Below are 22,008 nucleotides of genomic sequence, written 5' to 3' on the forward strand. Positions count from 1 at the left end.
CTGATATTGCTAGATCTATCAGCAGCATTCGATACAGTCGATCATGACCTGTTGATCCACCACCTTGCCGATGTGGGGATTTGAGGGACAGCCTTGCAGTGGTTTGTCTCTTTTCTCCACTGTCGGGGGCAGAGGGTGGCACTAGGGGAGAAGTTGTCATCCCGCCACCTGCTGGTGTGTGGTGTCCCTCAAGGGGCAATACTCTCCCCCTTGCTATTTAACGTATATATGCACCCCCTCGCCCAGCTGGTACGGAGTTTTGGACTTGGGTGCCATCAATATGCAGATGACACCCAATTGTATCTGATGATGGACGGACAGCCTGGCTCTGCCCCAGATGTCCTGGAACGTGCCTTCGGAGCTGTGACTGGATGGTTGAAGCAGAGTCGGCTGAGATTGAATCCCTTGAAGACGGAGGTCCTGTATGTGGGTCTAGGGTCCATGGGTGTGGGACTCCGGCTGCCTGCTCTCGACGGAGCGCTACTTACGCCGGTGTCGAGAGTGAGGAGCCTGGGGGTGGTCCTGGATGCTTCCTTGTCTATGGAGGCACAGGTTGCAGCGGTTGTTAGATCCTCTTTCTTCTATCTAAGACAGGCTCGACAACTTGTCCCCTACCTATCGACCCATGACCTCACAACAGTGATCCAGGCAACGATCACCTCCAGATTAGACTACTGCAACTCACTCTATGCGGGGCTTCCCTTGGGCTTGATCTGGAAACTGCAGCTGGTTCAGAATGCAGCTGCACGAGTGGTTGCCAGAGCTCCAGTCATGGCACATTTAACACCCATCCTCCATCAACTGCACTGGTTACCAGTTGAGTACCGGATCTGGTTCAAGGTTCTGGTGCTGACCTATAAAGCCCTATGCGGACTGGGCCCAGCATACCTTCAGGACCGCCTCTCCTCATATGTTCCCCGGAGGTTGCTTTGATCAGCTAATAAGCAGCTGCTGATGGTCCCTGGCCCCAGGGAGGTCCACCTGGCCTCTACCAGATCCAGGGCCTTTTCAGTCCTGGCTCCGACCTGGTGGAACTCTCTGTCTGAGGAGACTAGGGCCCAGCAGGATTTGTTATCTTTCTGCCAGGCCTGCAAGACAGAGATGTTCTGCCAGGCATTTGGTGGGGGCTAGGCTGTCCTCTCGCCGGCCATACCACTGAAGACCATCCACCACCCATGAAGGAGCTCATAAAGTGCGACGCGGGTCATTATGTAAGAGCCAAGCCCTGCGCCTAAAATGCTGAATTTGAATATTTATACCCACCATTTGAGAACTTTTATTGCACATGGAATAATGTTTTAAATGCTTATTTATAATGTTTTTATTGTTTTAAACTGTATGTTAGAAATTGTCAAATCAAATCAATCAAATCAATTACCTTTATTGGCATTATAAATTGTATGTTGTTACACCACCCTGAGCTCGTCTGACGGGGAGGGCAGTCTAGAAATGAAATAAATAAATAAATAAATAAATAAATAAATAAATAAATAAATAAATAAATAAATAAATAAATAAATAAATGTCCCTGCCTTGCTCGTGTGGGTCTCCGGGCTCTGGTGTGCATGCAGTCCCCATGTCACCACTGATAAACACAATCCCCCCAGGAAGGTTGCCTTCTGAAGGTTGCCTTTGAACTCCTATTGGCTAGCTTGCCTGCTGTTTGCGGTTCTCTTGTGGCAGTGCCTGCATTCCCTACAGTCTCTTCAGTTGTACTAAATGCTCCAGAGGTTTTTCCCACTAGCCTTTCAATAAACATTCCTACCGCATGCCTGTATTCTACAATAGGGCAGAGAGATAAATAATGTTTGCCCAGAGGCTTGTCCTGCATGGGTGACCAATGGCCAAATATTTTGGGGTACACAAATATGAACTGATGCACTAAGTAGTTTATGTATTTACTTACTTAATACTACCTCACTTTTCTCCTCAATGGGGACTCAAAGTGGCTGACATCCTCCTCTCCTCCATTTATCCTTACGACAACCTTGTGAGGAAGGTTAGGCGGAGAGGGTGTGGCTAGTTCAGAGTCACCCGGTGAGCCTCCATGGTATTGTGGGGAGTTTGTGGATACAAAGCAGCAAAAGGGTTGCCCGTATGCAGACCAAGCTTCGGATCTTGTGGAAGCAGCCGCTGCCCGGCCAGGCCTGCAGGAAAGCAGCTTCCACGCTGCAGCGTCCCTGTTCTGAATACGGCATGTTTCTGTTTTCATTCCGACTTGTGGTCACCCTACTAACTTGAGCAACGTCGAAAGGTGAGCAGACACGGAAGCCAACTGCGACACCTCTCACCTCTCAAACAGCGACACTGGTTAGGTGATAGTTTTGCCTGCTGTTCTTCCTCCTGTATCAGCCTGTGACTGCCTCCCCGCCCTCCTCCTCTTGTCTTCTGCCGAAGAATTCAGGTGCCATGGATGGGGCTTCCTGCTCTGTATTTATTCATTTGTAAAATTTGTTTATTTCTAATTAAAAGTTGCCCAAAGTGATGTGTTACAAATAAAATGACAAATTGTAGTGCACAACATCAGCCAGCAGGTGGAAGTGATATGGTAGGCCTCCCTGGAGACGCTGACAGTTTCACAATGCAGACACCACCAACCAAAAGGAAGATCTGCGCTGCTTCTCAACCTAGCCTACCTCACAGGCTGTTGAAATGAAAAATGCCTTCTCAAGCTGCTAGAAGGATAAATGTTACAAAAAATATAATAAATAAAACCACACAGTCAAAACAGGTCATTCAGCAATTTCTCTCTTTGGGAGAAGTATTTACTCGGTAGACTGAAAACAATTTGTAGCATTGGTGACCCTAAAATTAAATTACACAAAATTAAATAACAGAAATGAAAGCTGAGCTGTAATCTATAAAATACAGGCTCTTCTGAAATTCCCTGATATGCTTGGCCCTTCGCCGTCATAAATTTGCAAAGTGATCCCTGGTGCGTCTTTTCTGAATTCAGTTTGCACATCTGGCATTTCTCGTTCCATATGTGGTCAGAGTCGAGACAGTGCAGATGCACAGGAACACTGCATCCCCCACCCCACCCTCCCAGCCTCCCTGACTGTGGAAAAGGAAAATAGAAGCCACACCTTGATTCTCTCTTTCACTATCAATACCAGCTAGAAAATGGTGCTGCAAGTTCTGCCCTGTGTGAAAAAGAACATTATTTTACACTAGACCCCTTCCCAACCTTTATACCTCTGCTAAATGCGCCCCTGATATGCTAGCAAAAAGGTCAGAGGCCACCCCCAGTAGGAAGCTAGGTTCAGGGAACTGTTTGGGATAGCAAAAGCTTCCTTTGTGCCAGGTTAGCAGATCCACCCATTGGCCATTGTGGCCAGCCAACCTTTTCTGTGGCACCAGCAGGGTCTCTGTGCGCCATGAAATGTTGGCAGGGGGGTTAGGGAGGAAGGAGACAGTCTCTTCTCAGTGCAAAGCAGCAAAGGATCATGTTATGCAAATTAGGGTGACATTTGGAAATAAATGATTGGTTTTTAGAGAGCTACAGTGAGGGTGGAGGTGTTGTGTGGGCTAAGCAGTCAATTCGGTGGCCTGCTGATATAATTTGCTCACTTGTAATATTTCCAACTATCACTATGAAAGTCCTGTAAAGGTAAGGTGGAGGAGCATTGACAGCCGCTGTAGAGCTGCCTAAAAGAATGTGTTCTTTTTTTTTTGAAAGTTTTTTATTAGGTGAGTACAAATACAAATTAAATTTTTAATCAAAAACCTAAGTATCAATTTTCCCCCACCCTTTCCCTCCCCCCTTTTTCTCAGACTTCCCACAGCTTTCCAACCCATATCTTATTCCAGTTTATTCCAGAGAGCCAGTTTGGTGTAGTGGTTAAGAGCACGGGACTCTAATCTGGAGAGCTGGGTTTGATTCCCCACTCCTCCACGAAGCCAGCTGGGTGACCTTGGGCGAGTCACAGTTCTCTGGAGCTCTCTCAGCCCCACCCACCTCACAGGGTGATTGTTGTGGGGTAATAATAACACTTTGTAAACTGCTCTGAGTGGGCATTAAGTTGTCCTGAAGGGCGGTATATAAATCGAATGTTATTATTATTATTATTATTCTATAACTTATCTATTCTCTCTATATATTATTATCTCCTATTTCCTTAATAGGCTAATTAATATCCATTAAAATCAAATCTATTCAAAACTTAAACTTAACAATAATTAAAACTTCACTTTAAATGGAGAAATGGAAAGTGCAAGAGACACCATCTATTGGAGAGTGGATACAGAAGTTGCTGTACATGGCAGAAATGGACAAAATGACAAGAAGGCTGAGAGGCCAGAATTCTGAAGAATTTTTTAATGATTGGGGGAGATTGAAGGAGTATTTGGAGAAAAAGTGGGACGTGAAGGGGGAAAGATTGTGTTCTTGTTGGGCGCTCTCTGATGTACAGTATTAATCCTGAGCTGAATGCTAAGAGATACTCCTGCTGCTGCTGCTGCTGCTGCTGCTGTTGCTCAGGCAAGGACTGCAGGATGTTCCCAGATAAGTTTTCCACATGGACAACAGATCTGGTCCAACAGATTAGTAGGTTGCAGGCGAGTCTCCCAGCTTAGTTCAACTCCTCTTTCTTTCAACTTTTGGCTAACGGTTTTAATCAGAAAGGGAGACCGGACTTGCAGGTCTCTCACATTTACTGGTCAAGAATAGGGGGGAAAAGGTGGAGAACAACCCATCAGCCCCCCTCAAAGCTCTCAAAATACACTTCCACGGCACTCTGAGTTGAAGCAGTCAGACTCTTGCAAACATCTTGTTTGCCACAAACAATGCCCCCTGTTTGGTGCAGAACGTAGAGCATCAGTGGTGAATATTACACCTCATCACATTCAAAAACCACACACAGGAACGTGTTTTTTCCTCCTCTTAAATAAACGACAACAGGACACTACTGCAGGATTTCTCTTGCAAATGTCGCTGGTGGCTAGCACAAGCCAGTGATGCTCTGCTCTCCTACTTGGGAGCCAGCCCACTGCTAATGGTTTGCTTGCCATTTCCTGCCATAGGAATGAAAGAAACTACAAGCCTGATGCTGATACTCGCCTGCTTTGGAGTCTGTTAACAATGACCCCCTTGTTTGTGTGTGCTGGACATTTTATAATTTGATGGTTCAGAGGGAGAACTATATTCTGTGTGATTTTGGTGCTGTTGAGTGCAAAAACAACTGTCCCAGAGCCTCTGACTAGTCCCCCTCCCCATTGAAAAGAACGGCCACAAATATCTTGAGAAAAAATCCCTAACAAATCTTGAGTCTAACCCAGCAATGCCCCACCAGAAAACTACCCAGTTACAAAAAACATTTCACTCAACAACCCCGGATATGAAAACACAATGGAAATTTTCAAAATGTACTCCCCTGCACCTCACTTTCCATTAAACTCACTGTCCATTATATGTTTGGCCATGAGTTGAGTTGGGTTTCCACACATGCAGCTGCACGTGCAGGCCTGCAGTGGGGCAAAACCCACTTCCTGTAGAGCCATTTTAGTTGGGGGAAATGATGTGAGGGGAAGGGTGGAGCCCGTCCTCCCTTGGTACCATGGTTCCAACCAAAATGGAGCCCTGCGCTTCTTGGGGAGGCAGCAGGGAAAGCAAGCTTGTGACTAGAAAAGCAATGTGGAGTAAGAGGTTTAACTTCTCTCCACCCTCACAAAGAGTCCAGTAGCACCTTTAAGACTAACCAATTTTATTGTAGCATAAGCTTTCGAGAATCAAGTTCTCTTCGTCAGATGCTTTCGGGGACCACAGTTCTCTTTGTCAGATGCATCTGACGGGGAGAGCTGTGGTTATCGAAGGCTTATACTACATAGGAATTGGATGGTCTAGCTGTTTTACTGCTGCAAACTAACACGGCAAACTCCTTTGAAGCCTCACCCAAGCCAACTGACCCCCACAACAAAAGGAGATGTTTACATTTACTAGCAAAGGAATGTTTTGGTTGCACCCTCCCTCTCCCCCCCTAACTACATCTTCTCTCTCCTCCCCTCTTCCCCTCCTCTATATTTGACCAGTTTCTGTTGGCCCTCCATGCATCTGACAAAGAGAACTGTGATTCTCGAAAGCTTATGCTACAATAAAATTGGTTAGTCTTAAAGGTGCTACTGGATTCTTTTTGATTTTGCTACTACAGACTAACACGGCTAACTCCTCTGGATCTATCTCCACCCTCCCAGTTTCTTTGAGGGAAATAAACTCTGCCATTGCCCCCCTCCAGGAGGGAGGTAGAGTGACAAGTTTTTTTCTGTCGCATACCTAACATCCACAGAAATGTTTTGCCATATAAATAGTTTGTTTTGTTGCTGCTGGTTAATGAGTGAGGCGGGGGGAGGGATGCTGAATATTTGTTACTATGGTTAAAAAGGCGGGCTGGATGGGTGAGTGAGGTGTGATTGGATGGCAGCTGTATCCAAGGGGGCGGAGTGAACTGCACATTTTGGTCAGAGTGTGGAAGGGAAGTGGTTAGTCAGGAAAGAGAGGGTTGAGTTCAGTCCATCAGAGAGTCTAGTTCAGAGAAGCTGTCAAGCTCAATGACTCCGTTTGGAAAAGGCTGGTTGAATCTGTGTCTGTGTGGGTGAAGGAAGTGTTTCCTCTGTTAGTGAAAAACTCAAGGAAGGAAGTATTTGTGACTGAATCTGTTTATTATTTCTAGCCTAAGTGGCAATGGTGTGGAAAAGAAGGCCTTGTAACTGAGCCTGTAAATATACAGTTAAGGATCTATACCTAATTTGAAACCATCAAGCTTATGAACCTATTCTGAAACCAATATGCTTATCAATACTCTGCAACCATTACACATATGCACTTATAAATAAATTCTATTTTGTGTTAAGCAAAATGCCTGATTCATCTAGAATATAGAATCCCTTCTTTACCTCTCAGCCCCCACCCCCGCATGCTGACTTTTCTGTCATTCTACTATCTATAACTAAGCCTTCCTAGGAGGATACAAGACAAACTAAGAGAGAAGGAACTCCTTTGGTGGCAGCAAAAACCATTTTGAAACACAAAATAAAAAGCAGAGGGGCAGCATAACAGAAGCCATTTCAGAGCTTTATAGTGAGGCACCATGACAGGAGTTCTACAGGTCACATGGACAGCAAAACCCTGCAGCTGCTTTGAAGCTTATTTTTTTTTTAAGCAGGAGATCTAATTAAGGACTTCCTCTGCCAAGTTTGGTTTTGCTTGAAGGGGTGGGAGAACATAGCAAAGTTTTATAAAACAATTTTAAAGGACGTAAAAATAATAGAAACAGGTTTTATTTCTTTTATAATACCTGAATCTGGGTCTCCGAATAAAATAGGTAGGTAATAAATTCAGGTCAGACAAAGAAAATATCTATAAAATTAAGCACCATCTGTAAACATTCACCCCTTCCAGGGGGGCGTGGCTTTGATTCCCAAGGGAATGGAAGCATTTTAGGAGAGCGCTGTCCTCCATAACCCTCAATCCCCTGTAAAATAAATACTCCTTAACTCAAAAAATTCTTACTATGATAAAACAAGCCTCTAAGAAAAAGAAGTTACAGTCTAAAATTGTTAAAGACTTAGAGCGCTGTTTTTCTGACATGAGAGACTCCAAGCTGGTGAGGAACAACAGTGAAAAACAACATAAAATGGCGGCTGAGAGAACAGAGATCACTGAGACGCAGGTAACTCCCTGAGAAATTAATCTCAATCCCCAGTTGCAGTATTTGGAACAAAGATTATTGAATCAAATGGCCAAATTGATACAACCTCTAGCAACTCATTTATCAGAAATAAGAATAGAACTGAATAAAACAAACCAGAAATCAGAATTGGCTCTAAATTTGTGTCAGGAATCTCAAAGTGATATAAAAGATCTTCAACACTTGACTGAGTCTCACCGGGAAAGTATTCTCAGTCTTGAGATAAAAGCCCGGCAGAGGAATTTAAAGCTAAGGGGGGTGGAAGACTCATTTGCCACCAGTGAAAATCTGAAGACAGCCCTGACAATGTGGCTAGTCAAACACTTCAAGCTGGGAGAGGAGCCCCCCGCCTTCATCAGCAAGGCCTACAGGGTCAGCTCAGAGAGGCTCTTCAGAAACAAGCTGAGCCCAAGGGACATTATAATCGAGATTACAGAATACTCAATGCAACTGAAAATACTGCAAGAAGCCAGAAGTAAGGGCTTTATCCCTCTTAAAGGAGTCTCAGTACTTATTTCTGAAGACCTGCCTAAAGAAACCTTGACAAAACGAAAAGAACTGAAACCTATAACTGAAGCTCTTAGAAAATCTAACATACGCTACAAGTGGCTGAATTACTGCAAAGTGTTAGTGATTATACAAGGCAAGCAATATACAGCATCGAACTTAGAAATGGGGGTGGAGCTTCTGACTGCATTGGGAATAGAAACACCCATGGATGTCAGCAGAATCAGCAACAAGAGGAAGCAGACGTTAACTCCGTCACCCCCAAAAGGGAGCAAGATCCCAATACGAGACAATTAAAGCAAGCTTTAAACATTTATATATAAAGAATAGAGGTGGGCACGGTCCGCATAACGGACAATTTCGTCATGAACTTACCCAGTTTGTCCTTCGCGAACACGTGGGCCATGGGCTTCTGTTTTTCTCATGAAAGCGCCGAACATTGGGGCTTTCTGTCCGTGTGTCCGTTGGCCCGTCATGCCAGGATTCCTGCTCAAACAATTTCCTAGGCAACGGTGGAGCCACCTTCCCCATTTGGAACACACCAATCTTAGCCCAGGAAACCTTGATTGGCAGCTCTGTCAGCCAAACAGAGATCACCAGCCTTTCTGCATAAAAGAAAAAGCGCGCGAAGTCCCGCTGCATTTTGCTGGCGCGGGGACGCGAGTTAGCTTCTAAGCTTAGCAACTGCTTGCTGTGGGGAAGTTTTTTTTTTTTTGTGAGAGCGTGGCTTGTGCCTTGGGGCTTGGGGCTTCTGGTGCAAGAGAGCTTTCTCTTTTCTCCATTCCTGTTTAATTCTTTTCTCCTTTCTATTCTAGTTTTCTTGAGAGCACTTCTTAAAAAATCCTTTTACCGCACTATCGGGTTACTCTGATTTCTTTCTGCGTTTTGAGTCCTTGGGTTCTTCTCGGGCTTAATCCCCCCTCCCCCCCAAATCTCTTCCTTTTTTCTGGGTTGCCGGTGGGTTCTATTGTGCACTGACGCCACCCCACTCACAGACCCACAGTGGGTGCAAGGCAGCTTTGGGCGTTGTCTGCTTGAGTTCTTGCCTTCATTCCCCCACGTTCTTTTTTGGCTGCTGATGAGATGCAAGGGGAGGGAGACTGCTGTTAGGCTCTGTGAAACACCCACTCTGTGATGACCGGCAGCACGTTTTGGGGGGCTCTCCTTTCAAAGCCTTTCACTCCCTAAATAGTGGGTGACTTGGGGAGACATTTCCAGCCTGGCTTTTGAGGTGCAGGGGAAAGACTGCTGCTGGCCTCTGTGAAACACCTACTCTCTGGTGACCGGCAGCTCGCTTTGGGGGGGCTCTCTGCTTCACTCCTTTCAAAACCTTTTTAGTGGGTGACTTGGGGGGACATTTCCAGCCTGGCTTTTGAGGTGTAGGGCTTTTGAGGTGCATAGGGAAGACTGCTGCTGGTCTCTGTGAAACACCTACTCTCTGGTGACCAGCAGCTTGCTTTGGGGGGGCTCTCCGCTTCACTCCTTTCAAAGCCTTTTTCACTCCCTAAATAGTGGATGACTTGGGGGGGGCATTTCCAGCCATGTCCTGTCCCTGTTATCCTCCTCTTGATGACAAGCCCTGTCCCTGGCATCCTCCTCCTGACAACATGTCCTGTCCCTGGCATCCTCCTCCTGATGACACATCCTGTCCTTGGTATCCTCCTCATGATGACACGTCCTGTCCCTGGTATCCTCCTCCTGATGACACGTCCTGTCCCTGGTATCCTCCTCCTGATGACAAGCCCTGTCCCTGGTATCCTCCTCCTGATGACAAGCCCTGTCCCTGGTGTTCTCCTCCTGACAACACGTCCTGTCCCTGGTATCCTCCTCATGATGACAAGCCCTGTCCCTGGCATCCTCCTCTTGACGACAAGCCCTCTCCCTCGTCTCCTCCTCCTGATGACAAGCCCTTTCCCTGGCACCTTCTAAGTACCTTCTCTTATTCTTTATAAACTGAACTACTTCCATTATAATTTGTATGTTGACAAAACACAACTGTTGTCCCTCCCATCCTTTCTGGTGAAGCAGGAAGGTGGGTGGGGTCAGCTGCCACTGTAAGCACGTTAAGATGGCACTTCAGGTGCAGTCACCCAATAGCTGGGGGATCAGGCCGCCCATGGGGGAATGTGGCCTCCTCCCCCCCGCAAGAATACCAGCACGCTCGAATTTGGCCTGTAGGAAATGGGGGAAATCTCCCCCACACACTCCTCATGATGACAAGGCCTGTCCCCAGTACCCTCCTCCCGATGACACATCCAGTCTCTGTATCCTCCCAAGGGTGACATGCCCTGCCCCTTTCTGGCGAGGCAGGAAGATGGGTGAGGTCAGCTGCCACCGTAAGCATGCTAAGTCGGCAGTCAGCACTTCAGGTGTGGTCCCCCAATAGCGAGGGGGAATCAGGCTGCCCACCGGGCAAATGTCAACTCTACCCCAGTGACAGTACCGGCACACTCCTGTGGGGCCAGACCTCCTCGCCCCCTGAGGGGAGGCAGCTCAGTGCCGCCTCCCCAAGCCTGCTGGGCCTGGCGGCCACCGTCCTCACCCACCTCCCTTCCTTGGCGGGGATTCCGCCCCGCTCCCCTTTGGCTCGGCGGCTGGGCACATGGGGGGTGCCGCCAGCAAGCGGCCAGACCCCCTGCCCCCTCAGGGGAGGCAGCTCGGTGCTGCCTCCCCAGGCCTGCCGGGACTTTCAGCCGCCGTCCTCACCCACCTCCCTTCCTTGGCGGGGATTCCGTCCCACTCCCCTTTGGCCCAGTGGCTGGGCACATGGGGGTGCAGCCAGCAAGCGGCCAGACCCCCTGCCCCCTCAGGGGAGGCAGCTCGGTGCTGCCTCCCCAGGCCTGCCGGGCCCGTCAGCCGCCGTCCTCACCCACCTCCCTTTGTGGGGATTCCGCCCCGCTCTCCTTTGGCCCGGCAGCCAGGCACAAGGGGTGCCACCAGCGAGCGGCCAGACCCCCCACCCCCCTCAGGGGAGGCGGCTCAACACTGCCTCCCTGAGCCTGCCGGGCCTGGCGGCTGCCGTCCTCACCCACCTCCCTTCCTTGGCGGGAATTCCACCCCACTCCCCTTTGGCCCGGCGGCTGGGCACATGGGGGGTGCCGCCAGTGAGCGGCCAGACCGTCCTGTTCCCACGAGTGCAAGGGCCCCTCTGAGGGTCAATCCTCAAAGTCCGGTGAGAAGTAGGACAGTGGCCCAGGTCAGCTTGCTTGATAGCAAGCAAGCTGACACACCACGTCACTGAGATGGGACTCGTTGTCCACTGCCCAAAGAGGCTCCTTCTGAACAGGGTAGCATGAGTTTCCTTCCCTCAAGGTGTGGAAGACATCCTTTCCCTCCCTCCCGTGCCTTCCATTCCAACAACGGGCCTTTGAATTGCTCCATGATCTCCTGTTGCGGAGTTTGCTTTCACTCAAGTACATCCATTCATTGCCCATCATGGAGAGTTGGTCTCCCCGCCCCCAGGGAGGGCGTCTCTTGTTGATGCAGCCCCATGTAGGTGGGTTTTGTGGGCAGCCACCTCTCCTGGACAGGAGCACAAGTCTCTCTCCTTCCCCCAAGGGGGGGTAAGTGTCAGTGAGAATAGGGGAGGGGAAGTTGTTGTTTGTCTCTTTGGAAAAGTGATAATCAAGGAGTGTTACATGAGAACCTTTGGTGGGGAAAGTCGACTGAAGTGAAAATGTGTAGGAAAAACAAGGCCTTTCTGAATCGAACCGGTTCTCGAACCGGTTCTCGAACCGGGCCCGGTCCGTTAAAAGTTTGTGGTCCGTGGTCCGTGGAAGCCCACAAACCCCGAACCGGCGGTCCGTAGGCGAATGCCGGTCCGTGCCCATCTCTAATAAAGAATGAGAGACTTATAGTTGTGATTTAATAGGAGTCAGGGGTAGTCAAATATTGAAATGGGTATGATCACAGGGGTTGGGGGGAGGGTAAAGTTCTGCTAAGACAGCGCCGTTTTTTTGTTTTGTTAATAGCTCAAGACTTGGGGACTTCCCCCCCCCCCAAAGCTAGAGTCTAACTCTAGCTTAAGAGCTATTGTTGGGAAAACTGGGTAGTTTTTTGTTCTTAAGTTTTTAAAAGTTTTATTAAGAAATTTATAACTAAAGATCTCAAATTAATATAAGGGGAAGGGAGGGTGGGGGGGAGTTAACGTTTGCACCTTGCAAGGCTTTGAATAAGTTTTCCAGGTTACACAGGTTTACAACTAATTATTTTTAATACTGATCAATTGTTATTGATTGTTATCTAAGTAATTGCAGGATTTAATAATTTGATTAATAATTACATAACTATTGGCTTAAATACATTGATTAAGAAATTGATTAATATTTATTTACCTATTGAATTAATTACAGTGATTAATTACTTGATTAATTATTATATAACTATTTAAGTAACTACAGTGTTATTTATATTACCAAAGTATATTTCTTCCATATTATAATATTATATTATATAGAGATATATATTTCTAATATTTAAATAGTAACCAATTAATTTAATACACTATTTAATTGTTATATTGTTATCAATTGTTGTAACAGGAAACGTTTTAAGGGTTGTTAACTACAAGTTAGGAGTTAATATTAAGTACTGGGGATATTCATACAGTTTATATACACAGAAAAACAGTCATACAGAGTATATACATAGTAAGACAGAAAAGATTCAGTGAAATACAAAGAGTACTGGGTTAAAGAGATCTTAAATATTTGTGTCAACAGTATAACAGGGTGTTTGCAATATTGGTTTTAGGCGTTCTATTATTTACTTACATTCTAGGAGACATTTATTGGAATTGTGTTTATAACAAACAAGGTTAGCTTTGCTAATTTTTGACTTTATTATTAGAGAGGATCATTTTTAAACAAGTTGGGTTAGGGTAGTTAATTTGGACAAAGCAAGACAACACTACTGCCTCAGTTTACAATCGTTAGGGTTGTAAAATAAGAAACAATTGTCATCACAGTTAGGTAGTTTCTCATGAGACGAATTTGAATATTTAAATAATGGAAATAGTTGAAAATTTAAAAAAAAGTTAAGCTAATTGAATAACTGCAGATAAGTAAAAATAGTGATAGTTTACAGCTAATTTTAATCCCAGCAAAAATATATATTTTAAGTGTAGTAGTTGAACAATACTTTAATACATTCCAAGTGTAATAAACTTTTAAATTTTAAATTTTAAATTTATTTAGGAATAAGTATCACAACAGGGAGGAAGAAGATAAAGAGGGGGGAAAGGAAAAGTAACAGGTAATACATTACCCTATTAATCTAAACAAAATTAGCCATACACAATGCAACCAGCATAAAAAGTCACTTCCCAAAATATGAGAGGATTGGGAAATCCAATAAAAAGGAGAATAATTTCCAATTTGGCACAAACGAAATCACACATTATAATGATGCAAGAAACCCATATGAACCCTAAAAAGTTTGAAGAAAAGCAAAATGGATACAAAACCAATACCATGCAATGGGAAATTCCAAATCACGAAGAGTTGCCATATTAATTTCTAAAGAAATAACTTTCCAATTAAAGAATATGATGAAAGACCCAAAAGGACGATATATATTTGTGAAAGGATTAATAGAGGACCAAATGGTAACAATAGCATCATTACATGCCCCTAATGAAAAACAACTAGAATTAATAGAAAATACATTACAAAAGCTCTCTAACTTTCAAGAAGAAATTACTTCAGTGGGAGGAGATCTGAACTACATAGTAGACCATAAGTTAGATAGGTCACACTTTAACACCGGTGTAAAAAAAAGGAAATTTAATAAAACCAAATTGGCAACTATATTAAACAAAAACCACCTGATAGACTCGTGGAGATTTCTCCACGACAAGGAGAAAAGTTATACCTATTACTCGGCAAGACACAACATATGTACAAGAATAGATTTTGTACTGGTATCTGAATCACTAAGCTCCAGATTAGACCATTCTGAAATTAGCCCTGTAATTATATCTGATCATGCAAAAGTCTCATGTACAATAGTTAATAACTCTGATAAAAAAGAAGAAACTAATTGGACTTTGAATAGAGCATTTAATTACCAACGAAGCTACAGCAAAGGAAATTGAAAATATATTAAAAACCATAATAGATTAAAATAATAGATCTAACACCAAACCACACATACTTTGGGACACGATCAAAGTAGTAGCAAGAGGACACATAATGGCACTATCCTCAAGGATTAATAAGCAAAAAAGGGAACTAAAAAGAGAAACTGAAAATAAAATAAAAATTTTAGAAGAAAGACATAAGGTAATAAGAAAGTTTATCAAAACTTAACAAACCAGTGGAGACTATTGGAATCCCTAGAAACGGATAAAATATGAAAAAACCTCATTCATGTAAAACAAAAATATTGGCTGAACACTCCCAAATCACTAAAACTGCTCTCATACAAAATTAAGGAAAAAGATGCAAAAAGAAACATTGCACGTATAATAGACAATAAAGGTAGGTCCTTTATAAAAACTAATGATATAGTTAACTCCTTTGAAAATTACTACAAACAGCTATATTCCACAAGAAATCCACAACCACAGGACATAGATGTATTTATAGCCTCAATAAACAAACTTTAAAAATTAACTGAAGAGCACCGAAACTATTTGGACAGCCCTATCACATGTCAAGAGATCTCCGCAACCATCAAAAACTTAAAAAATAACAAATCCCCGGGACCGGACAGTTACCCACCCGAATTTTATAAAAGGTATTGTAATTTACTTGAGCAGCACCTACAGAATGCATGCAGTAATGTAAGAGAACATGGTTTGATGCCCCCAACATGGAACATGGCCTTAATAACTGTCATCCCCAAGCAAGGAAAAGACAGTACAAAAAATTCTTCATATAGACCTATATCGCTCCTTAACCAGGACTATAAAATATTTACAGCAGTAATGGCACATAGGATAAATTTGTTTATACATAACTATATCCACCCAAATCAAACAGGATTCATACCTAGGAAAGACATGACAGAAAACATTCACAAAACATTAAATCTCATAAATCATTGCAAATATTATAAGCAACAGGCTCTCTTTCCTTCCCTAGATATTGAAAAGGCCTTCGACACTTTAGAAATAGCATATTTAAATAGAGTATTACAAGCTATGGGATTTGGTAGAAAATTTCTGAAAATACTGCAATCTATATATATACAACAAACAGCAAATTTGAAAATAAATGGGCAGACTTCAGGGAAAATTTCAATTGACAGGGGCACTAGACAGGGATGCCCTCTATCACCAACTCTATTTGCCATTGCAATTGAACCGCTGGCTATTACAATCAGAGAAAATAAAACATTAAAGGAATTCAAATTGGAAAAGAACATTCTAAGATGAGCCTATTTGCTGATGATATGATTATTTATGTGACTGATCCTCTTTGCACTTTAAACTATTTAGAAAACCTACTCACAGAATTTGGTATGATTTCAGGTTTACTGATCAATCAATCAAAGCTGCAATATTACCGATCAACACAACGAAAGAAGATACAGACAAAATAAAAAAACAACATAAATTTCACTGGTTAGAAAAAGAATTAGTTTATTTAGGAATTGCAATTCCTACTAATAACCGAAACTTGATACAATCAAACGATTTTAAAATAATTACACAAATGAAAAATGACATGAATAAATGGAAAAGGTTAAAAATCTCATGGTACGACAGACTTCATTTGATAAAAACATTCATTCTCCCTAAACTAATACTTGTTATGAGAGCTATACCCATCAAAATTCACAAAAACCTAATTCATCAATGGCAGACTATACTAAATTCCTTTTTGTGGGATAACAAAAAGCCCTGGATTTCCTTTAAAATTCTAAGACTAAAAAATCACCACGGAGGACTTACCTTACCTGATTTATCGTTATATAACAAAGCAATCAGACTTTCCAAACTTCTCTCGCTTTGGCATTCAAAAGAAACAACAGAGTGGACTTCAACTTTTAACAAGTTACTACCTCATTGGAAAATACAAGAAATAATTTGGAGTCCACCTAATAAACGACCTAAAAGTATAAAGAATAATACCTTCTTAGATGCCATCCTACATATCTGGGATCACACCAGAAGCAAATTAATACCAGACAAGTCGAGACACTCTCCTGTTTCAGTACAAAACATATCCCTAGAAACTAAAACCCAAATAGTAAAAATGTTGAAACATACAGATACTATCACACTAAAAGATATAGCAACGAAGGAGGGCCTAATAAGCAAAAAAGAGTTAGAACAAAAATTCCAAAGATCAATTCCATGGTTCTTATACCTGCAATTACAAGCTGCTACCCAACAAATAAATATAAAAAAGATTATGAATGCAACTCAAACAGAATTTGAACAATTAATGGGAGCTAAAAAATATTTGAAAAGGGGCATGATTTCAAAAATATATGGCCTTCTATTGTCTTCCAACATCTCTAAGAATTTCAGTTATCAAAGTAAATGGCATAAAGATCTCAATGAAAAATTGACATTAGATGACTGGGAAAAAATATGACTACTCTTCAAGGGAAACCCAGGAACCTCACACTAACAGTATTGAAAAATATCAAAAAACTTTAATCACAATATCAAACTCATTTTGCATATATAAATTCCATGAAGGTCATAATACAAATTCAAACAATACAGTCAATCTACATTTCCCAAATGCAAGGTGCAAAGAAACGGCCAACGCAATGGGTAGGCGCGGCTAATTCCATCCACTTCGGGCACTTTCAAAAGGGAATAAAATATGAGCATCAACATTTAACAAATCTACAACTATATTAACTAAAATACAAAGCTATAAAATTACACACAAGTGGTACCTAATACCCAAAAAGATCTCCTTAATTTACTCTTCTGCATCATCCTCTTGCTGGAAGAAATGTAACAATGAGAGTATCTTTGCTCATTGCTGGTGGGAATGTCCTTTGATAACTAAATTCTGGACAGAAATACTGCATATTATTAAGGAAAAAACAGGATATAGTGTCCCCTTATCACCAAATATAATCTTTTTGGGATTGTGGGATCAGACATCAATCCCAAATGTCAGAAGAGATCTTATTAATTCTCTCCTAGTGGCAGCTAGGAGTGCAATAGCAACCAAATGGAAAGACCAATCTCCATCAACTACAGAACTTTGGTTTACAAAAATTTGAAACCACCTAATAATGGAAAAGGTAACTGATAATCTTCACCAGATGGAATATCACTCTTCAGGATCAAATTTCTGGGAAAAATGGTTCCCATTCTACGAATATATAGAAGCAAAAGAACTGCAACCTCCTTCTCCACACCTCTCTTCTTTGTTGTATTAATGTCAAAACATTGTGTTAATATTTTATGAGTGAAATGTATTATATTGGATTGTTATTTAATTGTTATAGTTCTAAATTGAATAAAAATATTTTTTTAAAAAAAAACATGCACCCTTTCCTTGGTTCTCTGTGCTAACTGTTTAGTTTGTAATGAAAATAATTCGTTCACTCCATTTTTACTAACGCCACACATTAATCTGTTGGCCACCCACTGCATTCCAAAGTTTTCATATTATTTTCCCATTTTTTCCATACTTGATTTGAGGATATTTTTTGTGCTGGACTAGTACAGTACTATTAAAGCACTTTTAAGAGGCTATGCTCTTAAAAGGATGGACGAAGTGGCAATTTAAAGGGGCACTGGAAGTACAATGTTTGTTGAATGGGATTTCCTCTGGGTAAATATTTTGTGAGATCTTGCCTGTGGGAACCAAATTAAACCATACCAGATTATGGAAAAGCAATGTTCCAGCTGTCCAACGGAGGGGGGCGGGGACTCAGCCCTAGAATACTGTGCCCCAGAAGATCACAAAACATACCACAGGCAAAGTTATATATCCATTCTATGGGAATGGATGTGATCAATGTGTATATGAAGACTTGGGACAGCGAGCTTAAAAGATACATAAATGATCCATGAACATCCTTATTTTGAAGCTAGATTTTATAATGCAGCGTGGTCACAATGTGGTGAGTGCATGATTTTTGCAATGCAAACTGCCAAAATGTGTTTGGTGGTTAAATGACAGCTTTTCTGATGTCTCTGTGTGTGCTTTCAGGGATTTTGTGACCTGGAAGTTCTCAGCGTTTTCTGTTTCATTTCTGCTTGGGGATTTTTGAAATAGAACAAGATGCTCCCCAAATGTTCAAGATTCTGAAATGCATCTAAAATTTTGAGGTTGTTTTGGGATTTCTTTTGGAATTTGGGTGCTTTTCCTCTGCTGCTCTGATTTGTTTTTTACCTCAGGCCACAGGAGGGAAAGGGAGACAGCTGTTCTAACCAATCCGATCCTAGGGAGGGATTGGGAGAGATGTCCCTGGCCAATGAGGAAATCCCTCTTGGCCTAGAGGAGAAGTCAGGGACACCTAGGCTGGGAATATAAACTGATTGCCCGAACCCTGATCAGACATTTCCCACAGAATGTTTCTGCTGTTGCTTGCCTGGTGGAGTGGACCTGCTTTCAAAGATTAGGCCTCTTGTAGCAGACCCTGGCTGCTTTTATTATCATTGGTTCTATCTATTTTATTATTATTAGCTAGGTTTTCCTTCTGTTTCCATTTTCCTGAGGGGATGGCTTTACTTAGGTGGGTGGAGGGATAAGGGCAAGCCACCAGCCCTGCAGCAGCAGGCACCCCCTTCAGGCCCTGCAGCACAGCCTCTGGCAATACCTCAGTTGCAGGAGCCCCTCCAGGCCTCTCTCACCCTTAGGCCAGTTGCAGCTGACGCCCAGGCACAACCCTGGGGAACGGCCTGCAGCCACTCAGCAGACTCCCCTGTCTCCTGCAGTTGCCCAGGTGGCTCCACTCCATCCAGGCTCACAGGAGATTGTGCCACCAGCACAAGTCAGGCAGGCGCAGGCCCCAAGATGCCAAGGGAGCCACTGGGGAGGGTTCAGAAGCAGCAGGGGCGAGCCAGGCAGAGAGCAGACCAAATGCAGACCACACCCTAGGCAGGGATGGAGCGGGTGGGGCCAGGAGACTGCAGAGTCTACCCAGCCCTCCTATCAGATAGGCTGAGAGCAGGGCCTGTCAGGGAGACGGGGGTGGCGATTGGGGGGCAGAACCAGGGAGGTGGGGCCAGGGGAGGCCTTTAAATCCAGGTTCCTGTGAAGGCCGAGGAGGATTTTGCAGGGAGAGACAGCTGGAGCGTGCTGCTACTCCCAGGGCAGGAGAAGGAACAAGGTGGTGCAACCCCCCCTTCCCTGCCCATCTGAGGCCGGAGGACACCTGCCTGGAGAGCTGGTAGGATGGCAGGCCGTCAGGAGAGGGCGCCAGTGAGGGAGGAGCCTCACACTCCTGTGAGTTCCATTTTGACTCAGCAACAGCAGCAGACAAGCAGCTGGAGCTGCCGTTTGGAGTGACCTTTGGGGAAGAGACTCAGTGGAGTCTCATGCTCACCCCAGGGGCATTGAGGGTGTTGCAGGGGCTGGAGAGGAGCCTTGTGTTGGTGCCGCTTCTTTGGTTTCTGAGCAGCCGAGCAGCCCTTCTGAAGCGTGACAGGAGTCAAAGAAAGAGAAGAGAAGAAGGTTGCATCACACCCCTTTTCCCTCGAGCATCTCTCCTGCCCCTCACAGCTTCTCTCTTGAGCCCTTCTTTGGAAGAGGCTCCTGCACCCACAGTGGCCAGTCAGTTTGGGTGCCCCGTGCACTACATGGTCTGGAATTATTGCCAGAAGCCGGAAGATCCCTGTTATGCTCAGTATCAGTCAGAAATCAGATCATTTCCACAGATATGTCCATAGGATTACTCAGAAGCAAGGTTAGCAACTAAGCAGTAAGAAACAGGTTGACAGGAATAACAATACGAAAGAAAATCATTCCTCTTAAAGACAATTACTCCTCTCTCCCTCCCATCAGTAAATATACTTTTGGCACGAACCATTCCTGAGAACTTCTCGCATACTTCAATTATCAAGTCTAGACAATGAGAAAGAAGGAGATCAAAGTTGAGACACAGCAACTCATGGGAGTGAACAGTGTACAAGGTCAGACGCCCTGAGAGTTCCACAGCCGTTTGATAACACACCTGCAGCTTCAGTGAGTCTGTGAAAGCAAAGCAGTTATGGCATGGCAATATGACATCAAGTTACAGTATGAAACACTGGTTCAGAAATACAGGTCAGCATGAAATAATGGCATGGATGGGGCAGACATGACAGCTATCTCCCTTCCATATTTCCAGGTAAGAGACACTAAATACCGGATGGAGATTTTTGGTACTGGCACTAGCAGGTGCAGCAAAAGCAGGCAGCGCAGAGGGTCGTTTTCTGGATTGGCAAGATGATAGCAGGCCATAGTTGAGGAACTTGGGCTCTGTAGACTGCTCCAGTTTGTAGGCTTCTCCTTGTACTCTATCCCTAATTGCATGATGCTGAGCAGGACCAAAGTACCCAAGTTTTATTGGGATGCTGATGAATATGTCAAATCACAGTCATTCAGAGGCTTGGAGAAGACTATACACTTCATCGTGGACCTTTGGACCAGGTCCAAGTCGAAACATGCCTATGTGCTACTGACTTTGCACTGTTGGCAACCTAAGGAGGCTGTGGGTGGGAAGGTACAGGGAGAGAGGTTTCTGGGCTGGCTAGCAGCAGGTTTTGCTCAACCACCCAGGAAACAGCAGCCAACTTCTCTTGTGCAATCCAGCAGCAGTTGGAATGAGTAGGCAAGGAAGTCACCAGGGCTTTAAAATGACTGGCTGTGGTGCCATTCAGGCAGCAGTGGGCATTGTGGGTCTGGAGGGCTTTTGTCGCATGGAAAGGATGGTGGAAAGGATGCTCTTAGCTTGGGTTCCTCAGAGAAGCCCAGCTGGAACGTTGCCAATCATGAACTGCAGCATCTGTTGGAGATCTGCTGGATCAGTTCTCATGCGGTATGAAGGCCGACTGCTGCATGAGAAGCGGCCACAGTTCAGCATGCCAGAGCACTGCCTGGTCAGCAACATACTCAGGGGAACTCCACTTACACCACGGTCAAGTGCCTGGTAAAATAGACAGGCACCCTGCAAGAGATGAATGAGAAGGCCACCATGGGGTGGAGAGAGAGGTACTTTTTGCACTTAACAGTTAAAACGCCCATTTGGTGTAGTGGTTAAGAGTGCGGGACTCCCTACTCCACTTGAAGCCAGCTGGGTGACCTTGGGCTAGTCACAGTTCTCTGGAGCTTTCTCAGCCCCACCCACCTCACAGGGTGATTATTGTTGTGGGGATACTTTGTAAATCACTCTGAGTGGGCATTAAGTTGTCCTGTATATAAATTGAATGTTGTTATTATTTATGAGCATTCACCATGATCACAATGGCTTCGACATGGCACCCCCATGTTCCATGCTTAGCCTCAGTACAGTTTTGGGCTTTGGGGGCTTTACAATTAATATCACACTTTAAAAAAAAAACTTTGAGCAGGTGTAATAATGTTGCAATGATGGGACCCATCCCCCCACCTATATTTGCTGATTTGGCTGTCCCATGCCAACTGGAGAGGCAATTGGTGGCAGAGTTCTGGGGAAAACATGTACTTTTTGTGCTTGTTCCATTCTCATTTTTTTTAAAGCCAAGCCATGAAAGGGTTAAAATGCTGCTGCTTCATCCCCTCCACAGCTTCCCTGCTGCTTTGTTTTGCAAACAGCTGTGCAAAACACTTCTGAGTTTTTTGGGCATTATTTATTTATTTATTTTATTAATTTGATTTTTAGTCCACCCTCCCCACATACAGGCTCAGGGCGGGGTACAATAAAATGCTGAATG

The sequence above is a fragment of the Eublepharis macularius genome, chromosome 14, assembly GCF_028583425.1.
Source record: "Eublepharis macularius isolate TG4126 chromosome 14, MPM_Emac_v1.0, whole genome shotgun sequence".
NCBI lineage: Eukaryota > Metazoa > Chordata > Lepidosauria > Squamata > Eublepharidae > Eublepharis > Eublepharis macularius.